Below are 13,322 nucleotides of genomic sequence, written 5' to 3'. Positions count from 1 at the left end.
GGTGGCCGACTTTGCAATGGGGGGCCACTGTGGACCAGTTGTTCCCACTTGTCCACTCTGGAATCTTGGGGCCACAGTTGAATATACTCATTATCCCAATTATGGAAGATTACTCTCATCATCCTCAGTGTCATCTCTTACAGGCTCCTGGTAGAGAAACTGTTTGAGAAGGAAAGCCTATGTGGTAGAAGAACTCAGAAGGTCAACAGAATTAAGGCTTTACAACTTCACCAGGACCATCAGATTGGCCAGACTGCTCTGAAAATCTTTTTTTTTAATATTTATTTTTTTTAGTTGCAGTTGGACATAATACCTTTATTTTACTTATTTATTTTTATGTTGTGCTGAGGATCTAATCCAGAGCCTTACATGTGCTGGGCGAGAACGCTACTGCTGAGCCACAATCCCAGCCTATGCTCTGAAAATCTTTGAGAGACATTTTGGTGAGAAAGAAGATGATGACACAGTTTCCCCATCTACCTTTGCACTAAACCAAAACTGTGAACACATGAAGTACTTAATAAAAAACTGCAGCATTAACTAAATATGAAAGGATAATTTGAGAAGCAGCACTCCTATTTCTTACCATATCACAAATATAAGTTTTTAAAATTTAATAAAATGTTCAACACTTTTTAAATTTATTTTTTATTTATATATGACAGTGGAATGCATTACAATTCTTATTATACATATAGAGCACAATTTTTCATATCTCTGGTTGTATATACAGTATATTCACACCAATCCATGTCTTCATACCTGTTTTGGATAATAAAGATCATCTCATTCCACCATCAAAAATAACCCCATGCCCCCTCCCTTCCCCTCCAACCCCCCTGCCCTATCTAGAGTTCATCTGTTCCTCCCGTGCTCCTGCTCCCTATCCCACTATGAATCAGCCTCCTTATATCAAAGACAACATTTGGTATTTGGTTTTTTTTGGGATTGGCTAACTTCACTTAGCATTATCTTCTCTAGAAGAAGATAACTCTGGAAAAGAGTTCTGCTTTGATAATCAGTCTGAGAGAAGGGCTTCTTTCCTGGAATCACATTTTCCTGGCTGCCCAGATGACATGAAAACATAGGACTGGATTGGAGCTATTCACATCTTTGATTATTTCAATCAGTGTGAGGCTGATGCCTTTGGCTGGTTTTTCAGAAGCTCGGTTGGGGGAAAAATGAGGGGTATTCCTTCTCTTTAACACTTATTCATCTTCCTTGGCCTTCCAGAGATTCAGACTGATTGCTATCTCTGTTGCCACCTCACAGATACATCTTTGCCTTGATACTTGAATTTTCTTAGTCCCTCTTCTGGAGCATCTAAGGTAGGCATACTGACTGGAAGAAAGAAACCACCTGGCAAGGGACGGCTTTTTGCCCATTTTTTAATTGGGTTGTCTTTTATTATTAAGTTGTAAGAGTAGTAGCGATTTAAGTCAGCAATAGTAGCTTTTTCTAAAACAATATACTTTAAACAAAGTAGAAATTTATACAATTGTAATTTTAGTATTTTGAATCAGTCACAGGAGGTATTACATTCTTATTAATATATAGGTCTAACAATTGACTAGTACTAGTATATCATTATTAATACACTTAATTCTAAATCTCTTATTAATTTTAACTGGTACAATTCTCAGTTTAACCAACTCTGGACCAAGTAGAATCAAATTGCTGGATCTTTCCAGACATGTGTCTGGTGGCTTGTTGTCCTAGCCAGTGCCCCAAATGTTTATCTTCTGCCTCAGGATTAATTCTCACAAATTAAACTTATCAAGGCCTTTTTCTCTGGCTCCCACGAAAGTCCTTTGAGTATATGACTTTCTCCTTTAGTGACAGTCAGAATTCACTAGAGTAAAACACTAATTTACTCCAAATCCTCAGACTTGCTCATTAACTATCTTCCATAGCAATGCTGTAGGTGTAAGCATACTCTAGTGATGGCATGATTTTATCTTATCAAGACTTAAGCTTGGGACACAATCTAAGAATATAACAGACAATTTAAAAAAATATTTATAATTGCAACAAATTCAGTTCCTAGTCTCCCACTTCTTTATTTTGTATACTTCTCTGTGGCTATTTCAGATTTCTGTTTTCCCCCAAATTACTTCCTCACCATCTTCCTATGATTGATTCCATCAAATTTTCCTCCTACCTCTTTGGAGACACACAAGCTGTCTTACAGGAGCTCCCTTAACTTCCTGTCTCCCCACCCCAAGAGAACTACCTATTTCTGCCTCTACCCATGCTTGGTCCTGCAACCCCCATGGAGGTTTCCTTTCCCACGTGAGACTCAACCCTATGCTTCTTAGTTCCTTCCATCTACCTTTGCACTGACCTTTGCCGTCAGTTCTGCCTGTTCCTCTCTTTGTAGACACCTTCCCACTAAACTTGAAAAAATACTCATCTTGTCCCATCTTATAAAAACAAGACCTTTTGAATCTCCCATGAGCTCTAATTGCAAATCTAGATCCCTGCTTGCTTTGTGAGCTAAGGCATATGTTTATTTCCTCATCTCCCTTTCACTCCTTCTACCCATTGCATGTTTTCAAATTTTGTTGGAAATGATTATACTGAAGTAAAACTTAAATACAAATAGTAAATATTGGGGCAAAGAAGATGGAATCATATTCTAGGCAAATAGAATAGTGTGTGTGGAGGCCAGGTGTTGGAACCGCAAGTGGTTAAATATATTCACTCTGTAAAATGCAGGAGAGGGAGCACTTAGAGATGAGTCTGTTGAGGTGAGTAGAAACCAGAAAATAAAAGGCCTTGTAATGTGTAGACCCCTATCCTGTGGGCTCTGGCAGCAAACCAAGAGAGATTAAAAAGGGAAGTTACCTCTATGCAGCATGCAGGGTAAGAAGGAGCCAGCCTGATGTGGGTGTAATGAGACAGGAGATGGCGAAGGAGATCCCAGAGAGAGAGGATATTTTCCATGGAACCAGGGTAAAGGCAGTGCAAATAAGGGAAGTAGGCAGATTTGAGAGGCATAGGAGGTAGATGGGGATAAGACTTTGTTACCCATCAGAGAAGAGCAACACAAAGGTGAGAATGGAGTAAATATGATACAGGGTTATGAAATGGTTGGCTCAGTGCATCATGATGCCTTCTTTGACACAGGGAACAGTAGAAAATAGGCTGTGAAAGAGGTAAAAAGTTCCTGTTAGGACACATGATCTGCTTACAGTTTCTCTGGGATGTTTATATGTTTATGTTGAGTAGATATTTGTGCACATACTTGGTCCTTATGAGACAGCTGTAAGCTAATACTTTGGATGTCTGAAAATGGGAAAGGCTAATGATACCAAGGAAGAATGTGAAGTGAAAAGAAAAGCGCCTATTTCAGAACTCTGAAGAACGTCAGTATTTGAAAGTCAAAGCCTGAAAAGGTGACTGACAAGGGACACCCAAAAATGTAGAAGGAAAATAAAATTTCAGTGGTAGGGAGCTGTTTTTAGCATCAAATAATTCGGAGCAGTCAAAGAATTGACGTATGTCTATGAGATTTAACCAGAAAGTTTTCAGTGCTTTTAATGATAATAAATTCAGGAATTTGCTCACACAGCTAGTTAATTGCAGACCTGAGAGCTGAAGCCAGATCTAACTTTAAAACCCATATGTACATAAGAGGGAACCTCTCATTATACTTGACTTTCCAATTCAATCTGCAAATGTCATCAGATCTCCAAGAAATTTTTAATAAAATAGTATTTTTAATATGAAGATGGAAATAGTTTCCAAACCAGTAGATGTTATTATGTCTGGAAATAGCTTTATTGATGTTTAAGAATGAGTAATGCTACAATTTACTTCAGGATCCATGTCATGGAGCCATCTTAACACTGAGTCTATTACACATGATATATATATATATATATATATATATATATATATATATATATATATATATATATTGCTATTTCAAGCACAATGGCCCAAAACTGATTCACATCAAAGTCTACAGCACCAGGGAAAAATGGAGAGTAAGGGAGGTCTCCACTGCCAGAGGAGAGGATGTCGTAGCAGAGCCTGAGTGCAGTGAGGAGCAAATCCATTCACATGTTCAGGGCCTGGTATTTCCTCAGAGAGAACCTTCTTAAATGCAGAGGTCCTAGGATAGAAGTGGCCCATTGTGGGGAAGGTGGAGCAGAAGGCCTTACAGCTCTGGGATTGATTCTTTGTAGAGCTGTTAAATGAAAAGATGCAATTTCCAGGCTGTCTTTTTGTCCCTTTTTCAAATCTGTCATTCAAAAAAAATTTTTTTGTAGTTGTAGATGGACAGCATGCCTTTATTTTATTTTATTATTTATTTTTATGCAGTGCTAAGGATTGAACCCAGTGCCTCACACAAGCTAGTCAAGGGCTCTGCCACTGAGCTATAGGCCCAGCCCTCAAATCTATTTTGAAATGGAAATATTACTTTCAGAAAAGGTATAAGTAACTTTTTCCCTTTGAATCATTTGGGGTAAGACCCTGTCATGGCCAATCACCCTCAATTGTAATGAACTTTTTTTTTTTTTTTCAGATAAAGATAGGTTCCAGAGACAACATTAAAAAAAAACAAAACTATATATTATTTCCTCACAAATTTTATCATTGATTATATTATATATAACTAAGAAAAACAATATTGTTTATTCATTAAAATAGATAAAATGAACAAATAAATACAATAAATTAGTATTTTAATACTTACCAAAAGTTGGGAGTACAATATAATACATTTTATAGATACTCAATAAATATTTGTTGAATGGTTGAACAAATGAATTAAATTAATTTATGACCTTAGTAAGATTTTATACTACAGTTTTAGTTCAGAAAATTTAAGAATGCAAGATCTTTGCTGTTCTAATTGTAACATCGCATAATTCAGTGTTATTATTACTTTATTTTTATTAAGAAATATGTTAGAATGATGGTGTATTTTTATCTTAGTGGCTCTTAATGATAATAAGACATTTATTTATAATTGTATTAGGCTATATATCAATGGAGGGAGCATGGTAGTAAATGTTAAAATACTATTGATGAAGATTTGAGTCAAGAACTTCTTAAAAATAAGAAAGCCTTAAATGAAGTTTTTAATAGTAACTCATGTGTCACCAACAGGTATTATTTGAAGATGTGGTTAAATGTTCTGAATAGCTCTGATTCAAGTATCTTAATGGTGCTTCTAAATGATTAAATATGTTTCTATAATTTGTCTTCCATTTGCAGGTTTAGTTCAATTTTAAATTTTAAATTCTTCCTTTACTCAAATAAATCAATATGAAATATTTGTGGTTCTAATTTGAAACACAGGATTTTAGGTTAAGGCTACACAATCATCTAAGTGAACTACTGAAGTAACTGAATAGATTGGAAATGTGCATTTCATGTGATTATCTTATTGACTGTAATATCAAACCTATATTTTAGAAGACAAGCAATTATTTCACTTATAATGACATGGGCATTGGGGTATTACTCTTCTCAGTGATGACTGTAATGGCAACTGTGACATTTCCCATTGCTGAATAGTCGAATTTTATTTATTTACTAACACTCACTATTTTGAGGCTTTGCTCTGCTCAAAGCATTGATTTGAATACTTCCCCACCTGGCTCTATGAAGTAATCTCCATGAATATTTGTTTCTACCAAGTGAACACAACATGTGATAGGCTCCACCAATCCAGGCATGTCTGGGGGCTGCTAACCACCTCCACCATAGTTAGAGGGCCCATTCTTGAGGGCTGTGTATCATTACCCCATATGTTGATGCAATGAGGAGAAAGAAGAAAGAATGAAAAAATAGAAAATAAGTAAATAGCAAAGGAAAAATTAGCTAGTAATAGAGAACCCATTCTGCTCTTTACTGATTACAGCTCCTCATTGTCTGAAGGATATTTTTGTGCCAGTCATGAATGTAGTTCTCACTCTTTTTTTTTTTTTAAATATATATGACAGCAGAATGCATTACAACTCTTATTACACATATAGAGCACAATTTTTCATATCTCTGTATACACAATATATTCATACCAATTCATGTTTTCACACCTATACTTTGGATAATAATGATCATCACATTCCACCCTCAATAATAACCCCATGCCCCCTCCCTTCCCTTCCAACCCCTCTGCCCTATCTAGAATTCATCTATTCCTCTCATGCTCCCGCTCCCTATCCCACTATGAATCAGCTTCCTTATATTAAAGGCAACATTCGGCATTTGGTTTTTTGGGATTGGCTAACTTCACTTAGCATTATCTTCTTTAATTTGTCAACAAAAATGTACAACTTTTCTAGATGGTTTCTAATGGCTCCCTGTTTTGGAACTGCCACGTTTCACCTATTGATGATGCAAGTATTGTACCATCTCAACAACAGCAGTCTGAAATTAATCCACCAGCTCTGCTTTGCAGTAACTCAGCCTCTTGGATTAGCATCATTCTTCTCATGTGTGTGCCTACCACCTAAGGCTGCTGTCAGGTTTAAGTGATTCATGTGTTGAGGGATTTTGAACAATGCCTGGCACATAGCAAATACTAACTAAACACTAAGTAATAAGCTCTAAGTATATTAAGTAAATAAGCACCAGATGTTACTTGTGCTAAGTTTACTGGTACCAAGTAAAACACTTTCCAGTTTCCTGCACATTCAGTGGGGATTGAGTCTGCAAGGTTAACTCTTTCTTGACTTTTTTCTATTTGTTTCTAATTCCCATCCCAACTTGACTAGGTGTTTGAGACCATGTTTGGAGGCCATATTGTGACTAAACCACACTCACGTCTGACACCAACATTAGCAGAATGAATTAGTGTCAGTGCACATGATCCTCTGTGTTTTTGCCACAGAGTAACTCTTGCTCTGTCTTCTGTGGACAGCAAGCCTACCTGGACCCTGGAATAAGTGGTGCAACTCCTAATAGCTATATGTCTATCCCACAAACATCAGATTTATATTTCCAAGGGTTTAAAGAAGTACAAATATTTTTAAAATAAAAGTAGTTTGGAGAAAATGTAAATTCATTATTATCATTGTAAAACATTTGAACCTTGTAGGAAAAAACCTGAGCAATATTTAGGAAATGGACTCAGTCTGTCTTGGGGAACAATGGTTCCTAATCTCTTTGCAGCAAGCACAGCAACTTTAGTTATGTTTTGTATCAGGAAATGTTATTGCTCCCTTTTTACTTTAGGAATTTAAAAGAAAATCCTAATTAATTTAGTTTTAAGCATTTTATGATACCCTTGGGTATAAATGGGAATAATTGACTTAGGTATCAAAAAATGAGCCTTTGGGATCACTGGCCAATTTTTTACTTAACAGTCATACTTGCTGTCGAAATAACCCCCAAACAATGCACCAACCACACTTTCATCTATGGATTTCATTCCTCTCTGTACCCAGTAAGTTACATTGAATAACAATTTGAATTAAAAAGGACATTTTTTATTAGTGCATTATAGTTATACATAATTGTGAGATTCATTTTGGCATATTTATAAATGCATATAACATAATTTTCTCCATTTCAAACCCCAATGCTACCTCCTTTCTTCCCTGCCTCCCTCCTCTTGATCTCCTTATTCTACTCTATTGGTCTTTCTTCTGTTAGTTTATTTTTCAAATTGGTGTATTGTAGTTCTACATAAAAGTGGAATTCATTGTGATGTATTCATATGTGCACATAGCATTGCTGGGTCAATTTCATCCCTCCACTTTCTCATCCCTCCTCCCTCCCCCATGATCTCCTTCCTTTACTTGCCAGCCTTTATGGTTATTTGTATTCTTGATGATTGGCATTATAACTGGAGTGAGATAAAATCTCAGTGTACTTTTGATTTGCATTTCCCTGATAGTTAAGGATATTGAATATTTTTTCATATATTTGTTGACCATTTACATTTCTTCTTTATAGAAATGTTTGTTAAATTCCTTTGCCCATTTATTATAGAGGTTTTTTGTTGTTGTTGTTAAGTTTTGGATTCCTTTATATATATTCTGGATATTAATCTCCTGTAAAAAGATTTTTACCATTCTGCAGGCTTTCACTTCACAATCTTAATTTTTTCCTTTACTGTGCAGAAGATTTTTTTTTTAACTTGAAGCCATCTCACTTACTGATTCTTGCTTTTACTTCTTCAGCTTTAGGGTATTATTAAGGAAGTCAGTGCCTGTGCCAATGTTTTGGAATGTTGAACCTTGTTTTCTTCTAGTAGTTGGAAAGTTTCTGGACTAATTCCTAGGTTGATCCATTATGAGTTGATTTTTGTGCAGGTTGAGAGGGATCTAGTTTCATTCTTTTATATATGGATAACCAATTTTCCCAGCACTGTTTGTTAAAAGGCTATCTTTTCTCCGATGTATGTTTTTGGCACCTTTGTCAAGGATCAGATGACTGTAAGTGTGTGTGTTTGTCTCTGTGTCTTCTATTCATTGGTCTATGTGTCTGTTTTTATGCCAGTGCCATACTGTTTCTGGTACTCTAGCTCTGGAGTATGATTGGAGATTGTCTTACTGCTCACTGTTGCTTTGGCTGTTCTGGGTATTTTTTTTCTTCCATATGAATTTTAGGGCTGTTGTTTCTAATTCTGTGAAGAATGTCATTGGTATTTTGATGGAGGTTGCATTGAATCTGTATACTGCTTTTGGTACTATGGCTATTTTAATAGTATTAATTTTGCCTATCCAAGAACATAAGTCTTATCTTCTGCCTTCAATTTATTTCTTAATTGTTCTACAATTTTCATTATAGAGATCTTTCATCTCCTTAGTTAGTTTTATTCCCAAGTATTTTTTAAACTATTGTGAATGGAATTGTTTCTGATATCTTTTTCAGCAGATTCATTATTGGAGTAAAGGAAAGCTATTGATTTTTGTATGTTGATCTTGAATTCTGCTACTTTATTTGATTTATTTATGAGCTGTAGTAGTCTTCTGATGGTGTCTTTTGGGGTGTTGTAGTTATAGGATCATGTCATCATCAAACATATAATTTACTTCTTTTTTTCCTATTTGTATTTCTTTATTTTCCTTTTCTTGCCTGATTTCTATGGCTAGAGTTTCAAGTACTATATTGAATATGAGTGGTGAGAATGAACATCCTTGTCTTGTTCTTGATTTTAGAGGAAATGCTTTCAGTTTTTCTTCATTCAGTATGATGTTGGCTTTAAGTTTGTTTTGTATAGGCTTTGTGATGTTGAGGTAAATTCCTTCTATTCCTAGTTTTTTGAGTGTATTTACCATGAATGGGTACTGAATTGTGTAAAAGGCTTTTTGTGCATCTTATTTATTTATTTATAGTAGAATGCATTTTGACATAGAGTACACAAATGGGAGCACAACTTCTCATTCCTCTGGCTATACATGTGCAGAGTCACTCCAATGATGTAATCATGCATGTATATAGGGTAATAATGTCTGTTTTTTGTTTTTTTGTCATTTTGCCATCCTTCTTATCCCCAGAGCCCTATCCCTTCCCTCACTATCCTCTACACAAACCAAAGTTCCTTCATTCTTCCCTACCCCACCTACCCCATTGTGTATCCACTTATCAGAGAAAATATTTGGCTTTTGGTTTTTTGGGATTGGCTTATTTCTCTTAGCATGATATTCTCTAGTTCCATCCATTTGTCTGCAAATGCCATAATTTCATTCTTCTTTAAGGCTGAGTAATAGTCCATTGTATATATGTGCCACATTTTCTTTATCCATTCATCTGATGAGGGCATGTAGGTTGGTTCCATAGTTTAGCTGTTGTGAATTAAGCTGCCATAAACTGATGTGGCTGTATCATTGTAGTATGCTGATTTTAAGTCCTTTGGATATAAACTTAAGAGTGGGATAGCTGGGTCAAATGATGGTTTCATTCCAAGTTTATGAGGTATCTCCATACTGCTTTTCATAGTTGTTGCATCAATATGCAGTCCCACCAGCAATTTATGAGTGTAATTTTCCCCCCACATTCTCATCAACACTTATTATTGCTTCTATTTTTCATAATTGCCATTCTGACTGGAGTGAGATGAAATCTTAGTTTTGATTTGCATTTCTCTAATTGCTAGAGATGATGAACATTTTTTTCATATGTTTATTAATTTATTGTATTTCTTCTTCTGTGAAGTGTCTATACAGTTCCTTAGCCCATTTATTGATCAGTTATTTGTTTTTTTGGTGTAAAGTTTTTTGAGTTCTTTCTATGTCTTGGAGATTAGTGCTTTATCTGAGGTGTGTGTGGTAAAGATTTTTTCTCATTCTGTTGGCTCTCTCATCACATTATTGATTATTTCCTTTGTTGAGAAGAAACTTTTTAGTTTGAATTCATCCCATTTATTGATTCTCGATTTTACTTCTTGTGCTTTAGAAGTCTTGTTAAGGAAGTCAGGTCCTAAGCCAACATGATGAAGATTTGGGCCTACTTTTTCTTTTATTAGGGTCTCTATTCTTTTGTCTAAGTCTTTGATGCACTTTGTGTTGATTTTTGTGCAGGGTGAGAATTAGAGGTTTAATTTCATTTTGCTATATAAGGATTTCCAGTTTCCCAGCACCATTTGTTGACTAGGCTATTTTTTTCTCCAATGTATGTTTTTGGTTCCTTTGTCTAGTATGAGATAACAGTATTTATGTGGATTTGTCTCTGTGTCTTCTGTTTTGTACCATTGGTCTACATGTCTATTTTGGCACCAATACCATGCCATTTTTGTGACTATTGCTTTGTAGTATAGTTTAAGGTCTGTTATTGTAATGCCTACTGCTTCATTCTTTTTGCTGAGGATTACTTTGGCTCTTCTGGGTCTCTCATTTTTCCAAGTGAATTTCAAGATTGCTTTTTCTAGTTCTATGAAGAATGTCATTTGGATTTTAATAATAATTGCATTAAATCTGCATAACAGTTTTGGTAGTATGGCCATTTTAACTATATTAATTCTGCCTATTAAAGAGCATGGGAGATCTTTCCATCTTCTAAGATCTTCTTCAATTTTTTTCTTTAGTGTTCTGTAGTTTTCATTGTAGAGGTCTTTCACCTCTTGTTAGATTGCTTCCCAACTATTTTATTTATTTATTTTTTTGAGGTTATTGTGAATTGGGGTGGTTTTCTTAATTTCTCTTGCAGTGGATTCATTGCTTATGTATAGGAATGCATTTAATTTATGGGTATTGTTTTTATATCCTGCTACTTTGCTGATTCATTTATTAGTTGTAAAAGTTTTCTAGTGGATTTTTTTGGATCTTCTAAATGTAGAGCCATGTATTTGGCAGAGATGACCATATGATTTTTGTCCTTAATTTTATTTATATGGTAAATTGCATATATTATTTGCATATGTTGAACCAACCTTGCATCCCTGGGATGGAACCAATTTTATCATGTTGTACAATCTTTTTAATGTGCTTTTGAATATGGACTCCTAATATTTTTATTAAGATTTTTGCATTAATGTTCATCAGGGACATCGATCTGTAGTTTTCTTTCCTTGATGTGTCATTATCTGGTTTTGGTATGATACTGGTTTTATAGAATCAAGTGGTTCCCTTCCTATTTCTTGGAATAATCTGGGGAGGACTGGCATCAGTTCTTTAAAGTTGTTGTTGAACTAAGCTGAGAATCCATCTGGTCCTGGGTTTTTCTTTGTTGGTAGGCTTTCAATACTGCTTTAATCTCATTGCTTGATATTGGGTCTGTTTGTATCTTCTTGGTTCAGTGTAGAGAGGTCATATGTGTCCAGAAATATGTCAATATTTCTTAGATTTTCCAATTTATTGGAATATAAGTTTTCAAAATAATTCCTAGCAACTCTCTGGATTTCAGAAATGTCTGTGGTGATATCTCCTTTTTCATTTATAATTTTGTTGATTTGAATCTTCTCTCTTTTTATTTTGGCCAGTAAAAAGGGCACTTTTATGGGCATTCCTTTTGTGTTACAAGGCACATAATGAGCAGAGGAATAACAGAGGGAAAGCACAAGATTAAATGTGGATGTTTTTCTATTCAAAATCACTATTGTTAGGAGTCATGGAATTCTTGTTTAGAGTACAGTGGAAATAACTTATCTCATTACTGAGTAGTCTGTTGGAGACTGAGTTTATGGAGAGGGAATAGAGAAGTGAGAAGGAGTGGGATTCAAATGACCGACGTAGTACTATTACTTGTCAGTTCAAGGGGTGAGCAAAAGCATTTCTATTCCTGCTACCATAAATTATATCTAACTATTCAAGCCTGATTCTCTAACCAGGGCACAGAGGAGGTCAGCCTGACATAAGCCCATAGACAAAAGACTTGTGCAGATTTATTTAAAGTTGGGAAGTTCTGTTTTGTGTTATTTCTTTTTTTCACTTTTTCCAAATTCCCCCTGCAGTGCCATTGGGAATCTTAGATAGGTCCCAGGAACTAAGCTTGATATGATGAAAGTAAACTGAAGCTCATGATCTAATAAATAAGTTTATCATGGCTAATGACATGAATTTACATCAGAATTTTGCAAATCTAGCTGCTTCTATATGTGATCTATATATTTCTATATGTGATCTATGTATTTCTCCTGCCATCACACAGCACTAACCAAATATTAGGCTCCCTTTTCTTGTTTAATTCTACTTGGAACTTGAATGGTATGTCATTCTAATTCATTAATATAATAGAGGCTTACTGACACTGTGCTAGTGTGAGTATGTATGTGTGAAAAGTCTTAAACTATCAAAGGCTGACACCCTTGAATATCTTCTGCTCCAGGAGAGGAGCTGAAGCTTCATACTGGTAACTCTCACACAGGCCTAGAAACTCTGATTCTTCAGCTGGACTATGACGATGTATAGGAGGAGGAAAGTGTAGGTATTCAAGTTGGAAGATACTTTAAACACCATGGAATGGGGCAATGAAAGTCAGGTGTTTATAGGAAAAAGTCCACTCATACATTCCATAAATGATTATAGAGAACCTGGTATGCAACAAACACTGTTCTCGACCCTGAGATCCAGCACCAAGAAGGTAAAATCTTCACTTGCATGAGACTTACGTTCTGAGAAGTGAGGGAGGGTGGTGAACAAATCAATTACATACTTTTAGATAGAGACCAATATTATGAAGGAAATAAAGCAAGGTATTTGATTACATGAGTGGGGTGGACAATCTTAGGCAGGGTGGTCACGGAGGAGTTTGGTTTGACTGGAGAGTAGGGTTTGAGTAGGATTATGGAATGGAAAACTAGAAAGTGGAAGGCTTTGAAGCATGCTGAATGTCAGGTCTGGTTAGCTCTTTGGGGCATTTCTAGAAGATACTATGTACTTTAAGTGTTGAAGGCATGAGACTGTTGCTAACTTTCCTGA

At 35.5% G+C, this 13,322-nt stretch overlaps 1 pseudogene; it reads left to right on the top strand.

Moving 5' to 3' along the window:
* The window catches only part of LOC124083372 (importin subunit alpha-8-like), a 61,111-nt pseudogene extending 48,299 nt beyond the window's left edge, over positions 1–12,812 (top strand).
* Positions 12,813–13,322: the final 510 nt, after the last annotated feature.

Source organism: Marmota monax, unplaced genomic scaffold, assembly GCF_021218885.2.
Source record: "Marmota monax isolate L192 unplaced genomic scaffold, Marmota_monax_Labrador192_F-V1.1 WCK01_AAM20220418_F8-fsc00055, whole genome shotgun sequence".
In the NCBI taxonomy this organism is placed as follows: Eukaryota; Metazoa; Chordata; class Mammalia; order Rodentia; family Sciuridae; genus Marmota; species Marmota monax.
This window is presented reverse-complemented; position numbering and strand designations above follow the sequence as displayed.